The sequence below is a fragment of the Alligator mississippiensis genome, chromosome 2, assembly GCF_030867095.1.
Source record: "Alligator mississippiensis isolate rAllMis1 chromosome 2, rAllMis1, whole genome shotgun sequence".
Taxonomy (NCBI): Eukaryota; Metazoa; Chordata; order Crocodylia; family Alligatoridae; genus Alligator; species Alligator mississippiensis.
Genome location: NC_081825.1, coordinates 248,876,716 through 248,897,625, shown reverse-complemented (window position 1 = coordinate 248,897,625; position 20,910 = coordinate 248,876,716). Strand labels below are relative to the sequence as shown.

At 42.2% G+C, this 20,910-nt stretch overlaps 1 long non-coding RNA gene across 1 annotated transcript in view; it reads right to left on the bottom strand.

The window, feature by feature from the left end:
* LOC109285368 (uncharacterized) overlaps positions 1–20,910 on the bottom strand; it is a 175,322-nt gene that overhangs the window by 44,455 nt on the left and 109,957 nt on the right. The window contains exon 2 of the long non-coding RNA XR_002093106.2: positions 10,372–10,472. This is a non-coding gene — a long non-coding RNA (uncharacterized LOC109285368). The remainder of the gene's footprint in view (positions 1–10,371; positions 10,473–20,910) is intronic.

Here is a 20,910-nt window from a genome sequence, read left to right as displayed (position 1 = left end):
GCACACACACCCACACATAGATATATCTATAGATATAGATACAATTATTATTGCATCAAGCTCTTAGGAGCGTTTGCTACTCTGACAAAAGCCCACTTTCAGCTTCTATTGTTGTTTCCTTCCCTCCCACTTCTCTATTTTTAGCACTCAGATTTATTGATTCATAAATTTTTAAGGTCAGAAGGCACCTCAGCAGATTATCGAGTCTGACCCCCCTGCCCTGGGAAGGAAAGAACACTGGGGTCAGATGACCCCAGCTAGGTGCTTGTCTAGTCTCCTCCAATAGAGGAGAGAGCACCATCTCCTTTGGAAGCCCATTCCAGATTTTGGCAATCCTTACCGTAAAGACATTTTTTCCTAATGTCTAATCTAAATCCGCTCTCCAATTGAATTCTTGTTTAAGTGTCCTTAAGATATCTATGTGGGTAGCGGTACCCATGTCATGAACCAAAGAATGAGTTTATCAGTGTGTTACTCATGCATTTTGAATTTCTTCATGTTCCTTCTGGCTAGTGACCCATACTCTCAAGATTTATTTCCATATTCCAAGCCATTTAGAACACAAGAAGTACTTTTTGTTCTTCTTTCTCCAAATGTAGAATCCATTCTGTGCCTTTCCAAAGACAGCATCCTATCAGCTAAATTCTTCCCCTTGGCAAATTGAGGTGGTTCCAGACTACATGAGGGAACTGTTAGAAAGTTGGATCCTCATACTGCTCCATCTTCTGAGCAAACATACAACAGCTAGCCGTGGTGTTAAAGGGACTATGGAAGAACTACCCACGCCCTATCTCTGTTCCATTATGCTGGAGCTGCTCAGCATAGGGAGCTCATTTCACTAGCTTTCTGCTGGTCATTCCCTTCCATTTGAGGGAACTCCCAACTTGACATCTGTATCAGGAACATTAATAGAAAATAAATCCAATCCCACATTTTTTCAAAACCAAGGACAAGCTAGATTAAGTCCTTCTACTGCAAGACCTTTCTCTATGGAGAAGTGTCATAAATTACCTACTGATCACGCAGGCTTTACGTCATTCCCAGCTTACCAGGGCAACCTAGCACTTGCATCTAGCTGCTAAAATTACACTTTGTAATATTTTAAGTATAAGGACTTCTTTATCATTTTTGAAGGCTATTATGGTTCCTGCTGGTCCCTTCACAGTTGGACTGTGATAGCTAATGGATCTAATTTTACAGGTGAAGGAAGGTGAAGAACTGGCTTGGTTACCTTGTTCAAAACAACTGTAACATGATGCTTAACATAAGCAGCAGATATGATGTCTCCTGAAAAATGTCATAACAATAAAAAAAATCATACACTCATTTATTTAGTTAGTTAATTCAGTGTGTTCCTAAGATGTCTGAAGTGCAAAAAAATCCATGGACTGCATCCTCCCCCTCCATCTCTACTAGGATCCATTGTAAATGCCACTGGACTTTCAGGGCAAATACTTTACCTCCTCCTAAAATCATGTCATGAATTTTATGGTTTCTATTGCAGCAGAGGGTTTCAAGTCTTGCTTGGGTTAATTTGAAAGATTTATTTATTTATTTATTTTTTGCTAGAGCCAAAATACTTTTTTTAGCCTGGAGGTGACTGTTAAGTGTAATTCTTTGATTATTTTCAGCAAAAAAACTGGTGTAGACTTACTGTTTTAAAATGATGATATTTTAGAAGTCCTGTCTGGTATAATGACAAAGGATAATACCTTTCAGCATTGTAGAATGGAAATCTTGGAAAATGTTGAAACTTCTAATTTTAGATTTTATACTTGCTTAACAATTTGGAGATGTTAAAATTAACTACAGTTAAATGACCATTTCTAGGAGGGAAAAAGGGAGAAAGGGAACATGAAAGAGCATATCTATGGGACTAGATGGGATATAACAATCCTTTGAACATTCTGAAACCTCATAGGATGCATCATTCTGCCCATTCTGTTACACTTAAATGAATGCTGTATTTGGGTCCAAAAAATTAATAGAAATCATATTTGTAATTTGGCAACTGAAATTAAAGCATGCAGGTTTATAAAAAAAAAAAAAAATTAATATAACTTCTACAGTTCTGTAAGGAATGGAACTAAGGCTCATGTAAGGATTTATGATATTTAAATTAGAATGGTAATCAATTATTACTAGCTAGAGATGACTAGAAATATACGCGTACGCACGCACACACCGTTTGGAAAAGCAACTTGCCAAAACCAGAAACCCACACAGGCAAAAAATATTAACTCCCAAGTGGAACTCACAACCACAGCACCACAAGTTATGTACATGCTATGCAATGATTGGCAGCTTTGAATAAGTACTCTTAATAAAAATATAGATCATAATGTTATACAATAACCCCAAAATAAAAGGCTTTTAATCCCAAATGATTTTATAGGTAACCCATATAAAAAAAAAATCAGAAAAAGCCTTTTAAAAGCTTCATTCATATTAGAAAGTCAGTCAATACATATGTGATACAATATCCTTATCTGAAACACCCATATATCCTTCTAAAGGATGTTTTCCCTTACATATTCTTCCATATGTGTGTGTGTGTGTGTGTGTGTGTGTGTGTGTGTGTGTGCGTGTGTATATATGGGAAATATATATTCTGCACCAATTTTTAAACTTAGTCCTAGGGAAAACATTCTAAACATTGTATAACATTATAATCTATTATATGTTTATTAAGAGTACTCATTGAAAGCTGCCAATTGTTGTATAGCATATACATCGCTTGTGGTGTTGTGCTTGTGAGATCCACTTGGGATTTAATATTTTCTGCCTGTGTGGGTTTTTGGTTTTGGCAAGTTGCTTTACCAAACTGTATAATTGGCATCCCTCAGCATGTATTGTTATTTACAGCTTACTGTTATGACTACTGTATATATGTATATTGAACAATATGCTTGAAAATTTTAAAAAAATGATCAAAATGCTTCATAAATATTTTTTCTACCACTTCTGACATTAAGCTATTCTGCAAGCTCTTTTTCTTTCCCCTCCCTTGCCCTGCTTTTCTATACGTGGATCAAGTCCGGAGTGTTCTCCAATTGTATTCCTGGTTACTCTTATTCTGGTTCATAGAGACACTCCACTGCATTTGTGCTGATTTCTGAAAGCAGCAACGTAGATGCAACTCTATTCAGTTGTATTTTCTTCCCTTCTGGCTACTGCCTGCAACCTTGTTTAACAACTGGGAAACTTTTTGTTTCTTTGTGAACTCTTCTGTTCAGGGCTGATATGATTCCTTCTGGAAATCAAGTTTTCATAGGGTCGATTGCAAAGTTAAACAAGACTAAATAAGAGAGACCTTCTCAATATATGGAGATCGCAAGAACAAGGAGATGGCAATACTGCAAGTGTTCATAAAAATTATAAACTACATTACTTGTGTTTTCTCCCAACAGCCACTAGATGACAGTATATATCAGTAATGCATTGCATCAGGAGTAGATTGTGATACAATGTATGAAATTGTAGCAAGCTCTTAACTGCTTCAGTAGAAAGTCATTTCAGAGCCCGGCTCTTGCAGAAAGGAAATCATACCCCTGAAAATGCCCTTAAGTTCCACTTCATTAATAGCCCAATAAAATTTGCTAAATGTCATGCTACATTTTCACAAACAAAGTGCTTCACATACACAGAGCAACAAGGGTACAATAAAAAAAAAACACATAAATAATAGGTAGAAGATAAATAGGAAAAAAATAAATAATTTATCATGGAAGACTCTTTCCATACTTTCCAAATATGCTCATAGAGGCATAATAAGAGTTTTTGCAACCTGAACAGCAGCAGTAGCAGCAGCTGTAGCAGCCACCAATCTTGTACCCACTCTAAATCTGCTCCTGGGGCTGCTGCCCTGCTTTCCCACTCCTAGTTATGCTACAACTATTAAGAATGAGCATCAAGGGCTGGGGAACCACAGGTCTAATTTCTGATCTTTCCACCACTTTGATAGTTATGTCATTCCTTCTGAGGTGTTAGTTTTGGCTTGTATTGGAGAATATGAAATCAGAATCAGGCCTTGCAATAAGGGCTTAAAGCAAATCAAAATAGGAAGGGAGTTTTCATGAGTACTGAGGGCATGTAGTCCTAGAAAAGTATAGTGGGAAGGGATCTCAAGAGACATCTAGTACAACTCCCTGCTCAAGGCAGGATTATCCCAGGCCCAACCTATTGAGCTAAGTACAGACATTCAAAAAGCCCAAGCCTGAATTGATTCAATCTTTACAGATTAGTCTAACCTGCGTCGACTGAACTGGCAAGCAAGTGAATAGACATTCACTTTTGATTCCGGAAGTGCAGGCACATGTCTGCAGTGACTCAGGTCAGAAGCCAGGGGGTGCTAGAGCTGGATGGTCCCCTGTTTTCCACAGGTTATTGTCTAAATGTTTTTCATATGTCACAACACCCCCTTTTGAACAGGGTGTTGATTACAGCAGCCTTATTTACAGTGGTCTGTTCTCAGGCATCTCAGTCTCTCACCACTTACCAGTTTTACCTTGAAATGTAAATGTAGCTTCCTGCTTTCCTGTTTAAGAAAGCAGTCTGGTGACCTCCCTTGCTCAGGTCTGTCATAAAACAGCTATATATATATTACAAAAAAACAAGAAGTTTGTCACATAGCACAGGCATCAGTTAGAGGGCCCGTCACATGTAATAACTAATGCCAGTTCTCTGCTTACACAGTCCCCTAAAACTTCCCTTGCTGATCAACAGATACCTAATGGGACCCAGGCCTGCCTTAACAATACATTCAAGACTTGTTAACTCATCTTGATTGCCAAAACAATCAACACTCCCCACAAAAAAACCATGGGTTCCAACCATGGAATTGCTCTAATAAAAAATAAAAAATACCACCCACAAAAATTCTTGCCACCCATATCAAATCCTTCCTCACTCATATATTCTCCAGAGTACATCAACCCAGTTATTCCAGCCTCTCCCTGTATGTCATGTTTCCCAACTGTCTAATCAATTCTATTGCTCTCTGATAGACTGTTTACAATAAAAGCCTCATTTGAAGAAGAGCCCTCTGTTTGCTGCTTCGTTTCACTTGTTCTCCCCAACAAGAGGTAAAGAAGTTCTCTCAGAAGTGGAACTGGATGTAGCTCCTTGAGTCAGGGCCATGGAGAACCCAAAATGGTTAGGAAAAGCTAGGGTCTCAGTACGTGAAAGATCCCAGTTTCTGCCCTTGTTCTGGAAGCTGTTCTTGAGCTGGCTTTGGGACAGTCTTAGAGACCAGATAAGGCTGCAGTAATCCCAAGCAAGCTCCCCAACTTTCCCCCAAGGGAATCCAGGACAGGTATCACCAGCAAATTTGCTAAGTGCATACTCAGTTCCATCTTCCCCATTATTATGAAAAATATTAAACACTACTTGACCAAGGTTAACCCCGTGAGGAGCTCCACTTGATATCTCCTCCCAGTTGGGCACTGAGGAATCGATGACACGAGTGTGAATCCAACTAGTTATGTATGCATCTTACAGCAGTTTTGATTAGACTGTATTTCTTAATGAATGAGAGTATCATGGGAGATGGTGTCAGAAGACTTGATAAAGTCAAAGTGTATCACATTTCTGTTCCCTCACACCCCATCCACAAATCCTATCACTTTGTTCTAAAAGGAAATCAGGTTTGTTTAGCACTTGCCAAATTCATGTTGGCTGTTAGTGATCTCCTTGTTCCCTTCCAAGTGCATAGAAATAGATCCCTTAACGACATGCCCTATTATCTTTCCAGATATTGAGGTCAGAATGACTAGTCTGCAATCCCCCAGATCCTCTTTCTGCTCTTTTTTTTTTAAATTTGGCATTGTATTTGTCCTTTTCGAGTTGTCCAGGAACTCCGCAAATTCCCGAAGAGCATAGCCAGTGGCTCTGCAGTTATCTCAGCCAACTTATGGAGTAGTCTAGTATATCTCTCTCCTTGAAAACATTCTGCTTCTTTAAGTAATTTGTAACCTTTTTGTCTCCTATTCTTGTCTGATTATCCTCTCCCCCATCCATGCCAAATGCACTCTTCTGACAGATGACCTTGTTCATGAAGGCTGAAGTAAAAGAAGAAATTAAATGCCTCTGCTTTCTTCATGTCATTCCTTACTAGGTGGCCTTCTCCATTCACTCAGGACCCATGTTTTCCATGATCTTTCTCTTACTTCCAACATACTTCCAGAATGTATTTCCCCCCACTTCCCCTGCTTTTACCTCCCTTGTTAGCTGTACTTCAATTTGAGCCCAAAAGAATATCTTTCAGAATCTTTTGTTTTGAAGTTTTCTGTTTTCTATAACTACCACAAAAGCTTAACAGGAATTAGACCAATGGTATTCTGAGATCACTGCGCGTAACGCTAAACAATTCTGTCTCTCTTACTATTCCTCCCTTCCCCTTTGTCCATGTCTGTCTGTTGTCTTGTTGAAGAGAGCAGTTTATAAGCTCTTTGTAAAGTCTGTGACAAGAACTTCTGAGCATTATCATAATACAAATAATAAAGATGTAAATAGATTTGAATTCTAATTCTAATGTTGCTTCTCCTTGTTCTCATTCCTTGCGAGTGCTCAAAGTCTTTTTTTTATATGCAGGAGGGTGATAATTTTTCTCTGCTCAAATCTGGGGAGAGCTGCATTAATAGGAAAAAACAACAACTCTTTGTATAAAATTGGTTTGGCAAATTCTAATATTTTTGGTCCCACATGAAAACTGGTCTGGCCTTAAATCTTATCACTTGCATTTACCACTTCATCTCAAAGAGATGTGTTATGGTGCCTTTTAGAATTTCCAAGAAGTGGGATGAAGTAGGAATGCCATATTGGCCCACCAGACCCAATTTGTTTTCCAACTGGTGGTAGAAACCCTAATTTTCAGGGTTTCAATTTTGATATAATTATCATATTTATATGCCTTTGCTTCACAAAACAAGAAATTCTTACAGCAGGTTGGAATACTTAACCAAAGATGCTATTCTTAAAAAATACAGCATGGAGAGTTGTGGTCTCTCTAACCCTCAGGACTTAATGCCTTCCAGAACTCACGTACTCAGGCTGGATTTAAGCCTGATTTTAGGCTACAAACTGTTGTTGTCTTTGTAGTAGGATCAGCTTTACTGGGAAATATCCTGCTGATCTAATAGATAGGCAAAGACAGACATTGCCCAGAACCATTGTCCAGCAGGATCAGGCCCCTGCTGCTCCCAGGGCTTCAGGGGTCTGATCCTTCACAACAACAGCCCCAGGTGCCTGCCACCAATCTGGGGCATGCACAGCACCTGCAGAATGAGGAAGCCTGTAGACTTCCTGGCTCCATCCTTACAGACATGTACCCAGAGAATTCCTCTGCCAGGGTGTTCCTGGGGCATGCATCTGCAAGTGTGGAGTAGGGTAGGCCTTAGGGTTACCCAGGGTGCCCTCAGGTCAAGGTCAAGGCCAAGCATGTGGGGCAGCAGAGGACCATGGGCAACCCCAAGCTCTCATATCATAAATTAACTGACATCACCCATGAGAAAGTGACACACTTAAGAATCCTCATGCTTCCATTTTTAGGCATGTGTGGAGTGACAAGGGGCAGGGACATTTGTTCACTTGTGTTTTGTGCTGCCATAAAAATTGTTATGACAAAAAAGGGGCAGCATCTGTTTGTAGCCTATGATGAATAAATAATTTAAGAGTGGGGAAGAAAATACACTAAAAGTAATTCATATTCCAAAACTGTATCTCCTTTTACAAGTGCTAAGGGACAGACTATCAGATAAGTCTTTTCATTGTGCAAGTCACACTTCAAGCTTTCTTCTTCCATTTCTCCCCCTACTTGCTATTGGAGTTGAAGGGTTTTTTTTAAATTGATCAAATGCAAGGTAAACCACATTCTAGTACTTGAGAATGTGCATGTTTTGTTTTCCATTGGGAATGTTTCTTTCCTTCTGATAAACTTCAAAGTTCTCTCTCTCTTTTATTTAAAGCAAAGCTTCACAAATATGCTCAGTATTTTTAAGTCCATTACTCAGGGTACTTACTTAGCAAGAAGACTGCAATTCACTTGAAGCAGTCAGTTAATAGAATAAACCTCAAAGAAAAGGCTTGGTTGGTACAAGTCAGCACAATCCACATATTTAATTACAGCCAAGTAATTGCAAAAAGAACTATGCATTATCCTAAATACATTGCACAGGGAAAGTTCCTACCCTTAAATGACTTAATGTTACTGTAAATGCAAACCTATTCATTAGTGCAGTGAAATGAAATGGAAAGCTGCTGTCATCTCAAAGTAGTTTTATTATTGTTGTTGGTACATTATATTGTGAAAAAATAAACTCCAACTGATTTAAAAGTAATGTGGGCTTTTGCTGTTAACCTTAATATCTATTGCACTACACAGAAATCTAGATGCATCGCATTGACTTTATAGTCCATAGTTTGACACTCTGAGTAATTACATTTTACTAGTTGTTGCCACTGCATGCATGCATGCTGCATGCACAGTTGAGCCCATTTCAGAATCCCATCTGATCTTTAGTTTTAATCCCCAGCCAATATTCAACATACTTTAAATTTCTCTTTAAATGCAGCAAGTAATGTAGGTAAGTACTGAGTTGACTATGGGAGGTAAGGGAATGAGGATAAAGGATTAGCGGGCAAAAGGTGATGGGAAGTATTTGATTTGTCATCCCTCAATTATAGAGAGGCTTTAGAGCAGAAATTAGTATGGCGAGATTAAACAGCTTTGAGGAGGAAAGGAAGGTGAGACAAAACTGGTATTAGGTATTTATTCTGAATTTTCTCTTTTTTCTGTTTCGAACAAGGTGGTTATGATGAATCAGTATGCAAGTGTGTTATTAGCAGAACATGTTAGATAAGATTTGGAGTTAAGAAGCATGCTTTCTTTTTTTAATGAATGCTAAGTCTTAGCAACTTAAAAGGCAGGTAAGACCAAGCAACTAAAAAAAAATAAATATATGTTAACCTTGATAATGACCAGGCAGTTCATGAGTCAAAGCATTTTAAGGACTAGGGTAGAGCTATATATATTTGTCAGAAGTGGCAATGGCAGGAACAAGAAAGATGTGGGGGAAGGGACAAACAAAAAGCAAAAGGAGTCATGCATTTTGAGGGCCAGTAGTGCCCATAAGAATCTGTAGAACAAAAGGAGTTGAGGGGAGAAGGATGCTGAGACCAGACAAGACATCTGCCAAGTCTGATAGCAGAAAATAATGGGTTTGTTTTTTTTGGGGGGGGGGGGGGGGGTTGGTTTTGTTTTGTTTTTAAACACTTAAAATTTGAAACCTACTGGAAGTCTAAAAAAATATTCCTGCCACCCACCCCCGGCCAAGAGCAGAAACACTAATGCTTATGTTTGCCTCTTGGGCCCCTTCTACACATTGCACATATTGCAGAATTAACTGGTTAAGACCATTTATATGTCCGAAGTAGCTATTATTCCATAAAAAGTTGCAGCCATCTATAAAGTACAATCTAATAACATGTGTACTAACTTTATAGCTAGTTGCTATCAATATCAAGCTTTAAATTTGCACATGTAGCAGGGTCTCCCCTATGACTGGGAGCCATATCCATTGAAGAGCTCCTGGCAGTAGGAGCATGCTATGCCCAGAGTGAAACCCCTGAGCTCTGAGGATCAAGGGAGCCATAATCCCTAGGGCTTGGTGGTGCTTGCTTCTTGTTGGTGAATGGGGAGCCTGGGATTGAGATCCCCCTGCACCAGCAATAAGGTATGATGGGATCTAATGTGTGATCCCACAACCATTACTCCTGCCATGACAAGAGGTGAGGTTGTGTGGATTGAGCATTAGATCCTATCGTACATTTACCTGCATGTGTAGAGGGGGCCTTGGACTTTGTTTATTGAGAACTGGATACTTTCAGAAGCTTGAACACAGTTGGACTGGACTGAGTGCTTTCTAACTAATCTGATTCTTTTCTGATGTAAGTGCTCAAAATTAAAACCTAAATCAAAATTTAGTAAGTGACCTATCTTTATCAGGGATCAGCCCTTCAACTTAAAATACACCTAGAATCAGAGGTGACCCAAGTAGGGTGTGGGGCCCAGGGCAAATGAGCCCATGGGGGCCCTGCCCCCACTCCAATCCCAGACCCGAAGAAGCTGCAGGGGGGTGTAGTAAATGGCTGGATATGGAGCTGCTGCTCCGCCCATCTCTGCAGGGCCCCCCAAAGCACGGTACCTGGGGTGGTCGCCCCAATTTGCCCCCTCCCTAGGGACAGCCCTGCCTGGAATATTTAGGTGTTCCAAATAATAGCTTTGCAGCTTGTATCAATTTCTTCTTTAAGCTATCCACTATTAAACACAGCAATGATTATACATCCTTGACCAAGATTAACATTTATACTTACCAGGTATATGGAAATAGCTGAAGTAAAATAAGTCATTGCTTAATATTGCAGTCTGTAGAATATGCAAGATAAATGGACACAGAAGTCTGTAAAGTAGAAACCTTGAAATAAAAAGCATAACCAATTATATTAAATAAGAAATGCTTCTTTATTTCAATTATTAATCTACAGATTATTCCAACTTTTTCTTTGAGGTAGACTATTCAATCATATCATTAGTTTTAGAACTCCAAAAAATATTGATCTATAACAGATAAAGTTAGTGATTGTAGAATGTACTAACATGAATACCATCCCTTTGTACAGGTTTATTTCCAAGTACACAGTGTTGTAATACCTACATTTGAAATGTTCAAAGTTTAATGAGGAAAAAAAAAATCATTGGACCAAATTAACATATTTTTTATTTGAGATATAGTAATAGCAGTTTGTTTACTTGTTACCTAGCCATTCAGTGCACTTTTCAATGTCTCAGAAAGCAAACTGTGATCTAAGATAGTGATACTTTGTGAGTTTCTCTCTAAGAGTACACTTTCTTCTTCTTCCAGCCAGCTGTCTTGCTTATCCTGCTATACTCCCACTTATAAGGTCAGACTTCATATCGGCACCCTTTTGTGGTCCTCCACTCCTGCTTACCTGATCCCTGACCCTTCTCCCTCACTTGCCTATCACACCTTTGCTATTTTTAAAATAAATGCTGGAAGGCTTCCCAGGACCCTGAGGACTCACTGGTGTAGCTTCTACCACTCTTTTCTTCTTATCTTAAAAGATATCTTAAAAGCTGTATTCATGGCCTCCAGCCACCCGTACAGCCATGTCCATTCCTCTGAGTTGTCAACAGTCAATCATTTCAATGGGCAATCTGCCCCAAGTCCAATCCTTTGCTTCTTCAGACCGTATATCTTTAGGTCCTCCCACCCCACACACCCTCCCCCTACCTCACACACTGTGGGGGCTGGGGCCTGCGGGCAGGAGGTAGTGAGCGAGGGGCACCAGGCCAGGACTGGCCATCAATGCTTACAAATGGGTCCTGGTACAAAGAAGTTTGAGAACCACTAGTCAGTCTATTAGGGCAAATGAAGCCCACCCAGGTAACCTACCTCTGAGCTTCTCACTGCCCTGTTCCCAAAAGGCTGCTACCAGGATTCCTCAGTATGCTGTCTCTCTTTCTCCCTCCTTGCAAGAAGGCTTGGTTCCTCCACAGCTTTCTCCTGCAGTTGTACATCACTCTGCTTTCCATTTTTCTGCCACCCCCTATCTTCTGAGCAAGCTCTTATCTCGTTTTTCCCATTATCACCTGTGGACCATTACTCTCCTGTCCCCAGGTGTCAGGTTTCTGATTATGAATTCATCCATGGCTCCTTTCTTCCTCCCTGCTCTCTAGCTAGCATTGCTTATCTCACCGGTTTGCATACTGACCTAGCAGCTGTTACAATGAATCTGATCCTATTACAGGGGGAACAACCATTCTGTATAGCAAATATCACTGAGTTAAAGTGAACAAACTCTGTTTTTCCAACTACACTTTGCTCTCCGTTAGCCACCTTATTTGCCAGCATTTATCAATTACACCATTGCTTTTATGTTTTTTAATAAGGGCTGGTCTTCCTTGCAGGAAAGATTGTTAAACAGCATGAGTGAGTTGCAGGAGATGCTTAATATTTATGACTAATAATATAAGTCAAATTACTGGTCATACCTTATAGTAATGGAATTGAAGGTCATTTATGTCCTATCACTAGCACTGGTTGGATTATTTTTCAAAGCAATTGGCCTAGCAAGAAAGCAATCCACTGAGAAGCATTTAAAATGAATGACTCATGGTTCAGTCACTAAGGGGACTGTAGTATGGAAAAGCCCATAGTAGTGTTTGCTTGGATGCCCTTCAAAATGTTTAATCAGAGCTATAATTGGAACCCTCCAATAAAAAAAGGGAACCCCCCTAAAATTGTTAATCTCCAACACACTTGTTTCTAATCAATTAAATTTTCATTCCCCTATAGTGTTAGTAAAATCCCAGATCCTTTTCATTCTTGACATACCATTTACTTTTCCCAATTCTAATTTTTTAATAATTCATTAGCTTTGCCAAGAAGGAAAAATGTCAAGGAACATAAACACATTTGTTTGGCTGCACTCTCTGTTTGGGGAAAATATAATTATAGGCAAGAAGCCAGAAAGCATTGACTTTGGGAAAACTGTATTAATTCTGCAATGTCTGATAACTGTTATGAAAAGCCAAATAATCATAATGCATAATCATATGGGTAGCTGTCAGAATACAATGAAAGTAAGTACTGTACTTTCAGATATACACAAATTACCCATCTATGTGAAAGATTTTTAAATTGCTCTGTAACACTGCCATCAAGCACAAGATAGTATATAACAATTGTAGTGTGGTGTAGTATCTGTGGATAAGTGTCCTGTAGTTATAATTTTTATTTATGTGCTATAATAGTGATTTGTTTCATTTATCTGTTGTTCTTTATTTTATGGACCAGGTCCCAAATTCCTCATAGGAATTTACAGTATATTGGTTATTTTAATTATTGCTTTAAATATATGCATAGACGTTTGAGCAGGAGTAAAGATGTTGTTGTTATTGATGAGTTATATCTGTAGTTCTTACTGGCACTTAAATGATATATATAATCTGTATGCTCAAGGATCTCTCAATAGGTCTCTTTGAAGCCTAGACACAATACTTTCTCTACCCCTGTGGTATGAAATGGTGACCAAATCTCTGATTCTGTCCACTATACTACGGGCTGAACCCCCAGTCAGGGTCACTTGCCCTCCAGTATTTGTTGATGACATTTCTTTCTCATGTCCTTATAACAAAGTATTTCGCAGTTTTTACTAGGATCTGAGAGGCCACACTGTGAGCACTTTTGCTATGGTCTTGAACTTGCAATTTTTGGGCTGTCAACCATGTGTCTTAAAATTCACACCACCCCAGACCCTGTTGATAACATGATACTGAAGAGAAAAATCAGATATTTATCTTTGCCTATATATTCTTATCAGCTAATTCAGGGCTCTTTCCTGACTCCAGTCTCACAGGTAGAAGCAGGTTGTCTCATGGCACAATAAAAGACTAGATTATATTTATATCCCCAACCTTATTATAAGACTTGCATGAAAGAATTTTTGTGTCAATCTAGAGCTCCATGACTATACTGATGTCCTGGGTAAGAGTAACATTTCTTTACACTTATGCTTAGAATTGGGGCATGATTTGATATCAGGGCGATGATGCATGCCCTAATCCATAAATGTGGCACAAAAGATAGAATTTATTCAGTTTCCATAACACAATCTTTTTTTCTTGTTGAGTTGAGATATTTTCGTCCCTACATCACTTTTTTGTTTCTTTTTTTCAATCTGTTCCTATTTGCTACCTATATTGTGTGTGGGAGAAAAGTTAATTTCTGTGCTGTCACCTAACCAGAATATTCCTAATCTCCCTGATATTATTTTTTCAGATACATGTTGGCATTTTCTATTTCCCAAATATGTCTTTATTAAAATTAATGCTGATTTCCATCACTTTAACTCATGTTTAATCCTTTGACTATGAACTTCTAGTGAGGAATGTTTTAAAGACACATAAAGCAGTTTGCTCCTTATCTGTTGGGGTTTGCCTACATAAGATTCATATGGCAAGTGAATTGCTGTTATAAAAGTAGTGGTATAACAATTTTCCCATTTGTCCACTAGAGGGAGGAGGAAAGAGGATATTTTAGACTTAAAAAAATACAGGAACAGAAATGAAGAAGCAGTGGTGGAAAAGTTTTAGGAGTTTTATCTGCTTTAAAAAAAGGCAAGCAATACTTATCACTGGATACATTTTAGATTTTGATGTCACAAAAGAACCCACTTTAAAACTTTTTGCAAAGATTTACTAAAATATTCAGCCTGACACTGGTGTATTCTTCTGGAGATAAGCAGTATTATAAAATCTGTGAGAGCTTTTGCTACCAATTTGATGTTCATCAGTTTGGCATATAAAAGAAGGACCTCTATACCAGTAGATTATAGGATAACTATTGGCTGCTATTGTGTTACAGCCATAAAAAGGGCAAATGCAATCCTTGGATATATCTTAAGAACTGTTTCCAGTAGAAGTCAGGGCAAAGTGGCACCTTATAGCCTAATTCAGAAAGGAAAAAGCAACATCTTACTTCATAAACTGTACAGCATCTGATGAACTAAACTGTTGTTTAGGAAAGGCTACGCCTCTCTCAATTTGTTAGTTTATACAATACAAACCCCTGCCAGAAATAAGAAAATTTCAGATTTTTTAAACCAGACAGGTGGCCAGCCGTGAAGCCGGGAGGGGGGAGGTAGTAGCAGCTGGTCCCGGAGCAGCAACCATACACAGAGCGGGGTGGTGGATGGCAGCAGCAGAATGCATGTTTGCCCTTCCATGTGCAGGGAAGGCTGTGGGGAGTGGCGGCTGGTCCTGGAGCAGCAGCCACATGTGGAGCGGCAGTACAGGGTGATGGATGGCGGCGGCAGCTGCTGCGTGTAAGCTTCCCCCTCCACATCCAGGGGAGTAGAGGGGGAAGCTTAAAAGGTGCTGGATTTTCAAGAATTTGGGATTTTTGATATGCGGATATGAGATGATATTGTAATGGGGTGGGCAGTTATTTGGGCCCACAGGCCACTTAAGGAGTTAGGTGAGCTGTTGTGAGCTGGGTCAGCCCTCCTCCCCACACAGCAACTCACCAAACTCCCCAAGTGGCTCTTCTCTGCCCTCAGCTGGGTGACTAGGATGAGGCTGCAGGCAGAGAGCAACATCCAGGAGCAGGATGGGTATGCAGGGCTGGGGCCAGAATTGTGGGGTGGTGAGGGGCCAGGACTGGGGCCAGAGCTGTGATCTGCTCTTTGCATGCCCCTGCCCATGGAACTCATTCCCATCTTGGGGCCATGCAGGCAGCAAATCATGGCTCTGCCCCAGCCAATCCTGCCCCATGATACCAGCTTTGCCCACCCATCCCATTCCCGAGCACTGCTCTCTGCCTGCCTGCAGCCCCATCCCAACCACCTGGCTATGCGCCTTGCCCTCATGGGTCCCACCCCTTGGGCGGGGTGGGGCATATGGGCCAGGGGCCTTGGCAGCAGGTCTGGGTCCACCAGTGGTGGCAGCCGGAAAGAGCTGCTGCTGCCAGGGTTGCTGAGAAGCGAGTCCAGCCACCATGTTGCCTGAGCCCCACTGCTTGCCTGGAGGTGGAAGGACCAGCTGCACATACCACAGCCTGAGCTGCCCCCTGCATCTGGGCTGGGCAGAACTAAGGGACCCACCATGTGCCAGACAAAATCCTTTGGTGGGCCATATTTTGCCCACCCCAGTCTATAAGTTGCTATCCTACCCTGACTTCAGACCAACTACCTCTTTGTTTACAGTACAGATATTGAAGTGCTAATTCTTCTGGATAAGGTATTAATATCACCTAATTTTGCAAAACTGTGTAAAATACTAGCTACGAACATTAAAAAAATTTCAAACTGAAACAAATGTAGAGGAAATGTATCAGATACAGGGCTTGATAGCATTTTGCCATACTAAGCCAGAGCTTGAAACCTGGCTTCCTGCTGCAGACTGCATATCTCTGTCCCCTGGAGAGCTCAAGTAGTTTGCCTTTACCCTTTCCTGCAGATACCCAGAAGAGAATGCTATGGAGGGGATGGGCAGCTTAGTGAAGCTCTATGACACTTGATCCCCCATGCTGACCTGGGTTGGGTTGGATTGGGTTGGACCTTTTCAGGCCAGATCCAGCCCAAGGGCCTTAGGTTGCAAAGCCCATACTAGAAGGATCAGGAGAATGGATGTTACATGAATTGCCAATTGCTCAAATCATGAGCAAGGCTTTATAAAGGGAGATAAGGCAAGGTGCTGCATTTATTGATTACATGAGTTAGACATAGAGGTCGAGCACACCATTAATATAAACACACACCAATCATCATACACATCATTACACACATGCATACACATACACAAAACAACCATTTCATTCACACATACACCAGATATAGTTACTAACAATAGTTGCTCAATTTCAGCCCAGGGCGGCCAATCCAGGCTTATTGAGTAGATGATGCTGATTTGAAGATAACAGCTGGAGCAGGGGTAAACAGATGCATCTATGCTCCAATGAAACAGCAGTAGAGAAAGAGACTCACCCAACTTGGCATTGTTAAAGTGTTCTTTTATAGGGATTGGAATCCTTTGTTTCAGTGCTTTGGGGTTTTTCCATACCCAGCTTCTGTTTTTGTGGTTGTTCTTCTTTTGTCTTCAGCTTATCTTAGCCTTGGAGTGTTCTTGTTGCCCGTCTACCAGAATTTCTTCTTCTGTTATTTCCTTTGTGCCCTTGAGCTTCAAAGGGATTCTTCAGCCATGTGTTAGCTAGTTACTGGCTGTTAAGTTATATTTGGTGCCTTATAGGTTCATAGATGCTAGGGTCGGAAGGGACCTCAATAGATCATCGAGTCCAACCCCCTGCTAGGCAGGAAAGAGTGCTGGGTTCAGATGACCCCAGCTAGATGCTTATCTAACCTCCTTTTGAAGACCCCCAGGGTAGGGGAGAGCACCACCTCCCTTGGGATCCCATTCCAGACCTTGGCCACTCTACCTGTGAAGAAGTTCTTCCTAATGTCTAGTCTAAATCTGCTCTCTGCTAGCTTGTGGCCATTATTTCTTGTAACCCCCGGGGGCGCCTTGGTGAATAAAACCTTACCAATTCCCTTCTGTGCCCCCATGATGAACTTATAGGCAGCCACAAGGTCGCCTCTCAACCTTCTCTTGTGGAGTCTGAAGAGGTACAGGTGCCCCAGTCTCTCCTCATAGGGCTTGGCCTGCAAGCCCTTAACCATACGAGTGGCCCTTCTCTGGACCCTCTCCAGGTTATCCACATCCTTCTTTAAGTGCGGCACCCAAAACTGCACACAGTATTCCAACTGCTGTCTGACCAGCGCCCGATACAGGGGAAGTATACTGCCGACTCATGTTCATCTTGGAGTCCACTAGGACTCCAAGATCCCTTTCTGCTTCCGTTCCACCAAGCAGGTCATTTCCTAGGCAGTAGGTATGCTGGACATTTTTCCTCCCTAGGTGCAGCACTTTGCATTTCTCCTTGTTGAACTGCATTCTGTTGTTTTCTGCCCATATGTCCAACCTGTCCAGGTCAGCTTGTAGTTGTTCCCTGCCCTCCAGCGTGTCCACTTCTCCCCACAGTTTTGTGTCATCCACAAACTTGGACAGAGTACGCTTCACTCCCTCGTCCAAGTCGCTGATGAAGATATTGAAGAGTATCGGTCCAAGGAGCGAACCCTGCGGGACCCCACTGCCCACACCCTTCCAGGCCTTGTTGCTTACATAAACAGCTAAATCTTCTTCTCCTGTCTTGACGCCATTCTCTCACCATTCATCCTTTGACACAAACTCATACATAAAGGCTATGCAAAGTTCATTCACTTACGTCAAGCAGAAGGATACAAAATAGAGTTTTCAAGTTGTTTACAGGACAAGACTAACATGGTTATATTTTACTATTATTACATTCTATGTTAACATCAGCTACATTAGTTCAGTTCATGCTACATGAAGACCCTATCATAAGGAGTCCAACAGTTTGGGCTTGTTTGGTCTAAGGAAGTGAAGGCTGAAAATATTTATAATTGATGTCTCTGAGTGCATCTCCCTGAGTGTCACCGTTTACATGTTCACCTGTATTAGGGTGCAGTAAACTAATTAACTCCTCTGTATCATATAATCATAGCAAATTAGAGTTGGAAGAGACCTCAGGAGGCCATCTAGTCAACCTCCTGCTCAATGCAGAACCATCCTCAACAAGATCATTCCAGCCAAGGCTTTGTCTAGCCGGGTCTCAAAAACCCCTAAGGATGGAGGTTTCACAACCTCTTTGAGTAACCTGTTCCAGTGTTTTACTTCCCTCCTAGTGAGGAAGTTTTTCCTAATATCTAATCTAAACTTCTCTTGCTGCAACTTGAGATCATTGCTCCTTGTTCTGTTATCTGCCCCCACTGAGAACAGTCTAGACCAGGGGTAGGCAATTATTTCAGCTGGAGGAGTACATGACAAGTTTTGGTGAGCTGTCAAGGGCTGCAAGGGTAGCCCCATCCCTTGAGAGGTAACCTGTCCCCTGGTCACCATCCTGGGACTGGAAGTCCCACCCCTAGCCCTTGATCTTTGCCACCAGAAGACCCTCCCCTTCCCACTGGAAGTGCTTCTTTTGGCAAGGGGGTTTACCATCTTGGAACCAGAAAAAAACACAAATTATATACTAAAAATCAAACATCCACAATAAAATATTTTAATTTTAAAAAATGTTTGTCCTGCTTTATATGTGTTGTGTCATGTACATAGATGTGAGTGCATAATCACTCAAAATGAAGTCTTACTCTTGTATATTGGGGTAGGGGATGTGGTGGGGTATGGGTGGGTGGATATAGGGTTTGTGGGGGGATGTGGGTGTGTGTATGTAGGTATATGCATTTGTGGCATGTGGGGAGGGTATAGATGTGTGTGTGGAGATTGTGGAGTGGTGGATATGTGTGGGGGCATGGGTGGGTATGGGGCTTGTGGTGGGGCTGTGGGTGTGCGTGTATGGGGAGTAGGAGGCCATTTGGGTGTGTAGGGATGTATGAGGTTGTGGGTGTATGGGTGGGTATGGGGTTAGTGAGGAGTTGTAGGTGTATGGTGGGGGTTGGGTGTGTGGAGAGGGAGGGTGGCTGGGGGTGTGTGTGGGGAGATGTGGATATGGGGTGTGCATCAGGGGGTGTATGTGTATGGTGGCATGTGAATGTGGGACCCCCTACAAATACACCTCCCAGTGCGTACAGCCCCTGTCTGCCAGCGGCAGCAGTAGGTGGTGAGCCCTCAGGGAGTTCATGGTCCGCCACAGGCCAAACCCCAGGAGTTCACATGGCCAGGCCACTGGCTCCATCATACAGGGCTTGCATGCCTGAGCCCCATACCACCAGGGGGAGCAGTGCATGATGAAGCCGGTGGTGCAGCTCATGGGGCTCAGCTGGGGCAGTAGGAACTGGGGCAGAGCCAGCCTCGCTCCATAGCGCAGAACTCCCCACCATTCTTCATAACCTGCATGTGGCAGTGAGTGGGGCCGGGCTGCCAGCTGCCTGGCACAGGGCTCCCCACAGAGGTGTGCAACTTGGGTGGAAAACCTGGGAACTTCATGCAAGACCTATGGAACCCTGAATGATGGAGCCAGGTGGACCCTGCATCCCTGCCAAACCAGGCTCTTTACTTCATGCTCCTGACACCCCACTCTGGGCCCCCACCAGTCCTGTGCTCCCACCCAGATGCTGCTGTGCTCTTGCGCCCTCCCCCCCCACTGCTCCTCCACACTCCTGCCACCACTTCAGCCCTTCCCCTGCACCCTCCCTGCCTGCCGCCGCTTCCCACTTGCCCATCACCACTCTCTACCCCCCACTTCCCCCACCCACTGCTGCTGCTTCCCCACCTGTGGGGCCAGGGTCAAGGCCATCCCATGGGCAAGGGAGCACAGTGTGTGCTGCCACAGTGGGAGTGAGTGGGGTTCAGCTCCATGCAAGCACAGCAGGGACATCCCAGGGTAGGATACACTGAATTGGTAAGAACCCACCCACAGGCCAGATGAAATCACTGGTGGGCCAGATCTGGCTGTATTGGTAGGACCTCACCTGCAAGCCAGATGAAATCACCTGGCAGGCCGTATTTTGCCCACTCTTGGTCTAGATCTTTGGAACCACCCTTCAAGTAGTTGAAGGCTACTATTAAATCCCCTCTTCTCTAGACTAAATAAGCCCAGTTCCCTCAACCTCTCCTCATAAGTCATGTGCCCCAGCCCCCTAACTAGTTCACTGCCCTCCCTTGGACTCTCTCCAATTTTTCCAAATCCTTTCTGTAATGGGGGGCCCAAAACTGGACACAATACTCAAGATGTGGCCTCACTAGTGCTGAATAGAGGGGAGTAATCAGTTCCCTCAATGTGCTAGCAATACTCCTGCTAATGCAGCCCATATGTCATTAGCCTTCTTCCCAACACTGTTAACTCCTCTTCAGGCATTGTCTACTGTAACCCCCAGGTCCTTTTCTGCAGAGCTGTTGCTTAGCTAGTCAGTCCCCAGCCTGTACTGGTGCATGGCATTGTTCCATCATATATACAGGACTTTGCACTTGTCCTTTTTGAACATTTATGAGATTTCTTTTGGTCCAATCCTCCAATTTGTTGAGGTCTTTCTAAGCCCTAGCCCTACCCTCCAGCATATCTACTACTCCCCCCAGCTTGGTGTCATCTTCAAACTTGCTGAGGGTGCACTCTATGCCATCTTCCAGGTCACTGATGAAGATACTGAACAAAACCTGGGGCATTGCACTTGATACCGGCTGCCAACTAGACATCAAACCATTGACTACTGCCCTCTGAGCCCAATTATCCAGCCAGTTTTCTATCCACCTGTTACCAGATTTGCCCATCACTTTGAGGTGTGCTAATTTATTAGGGGTAC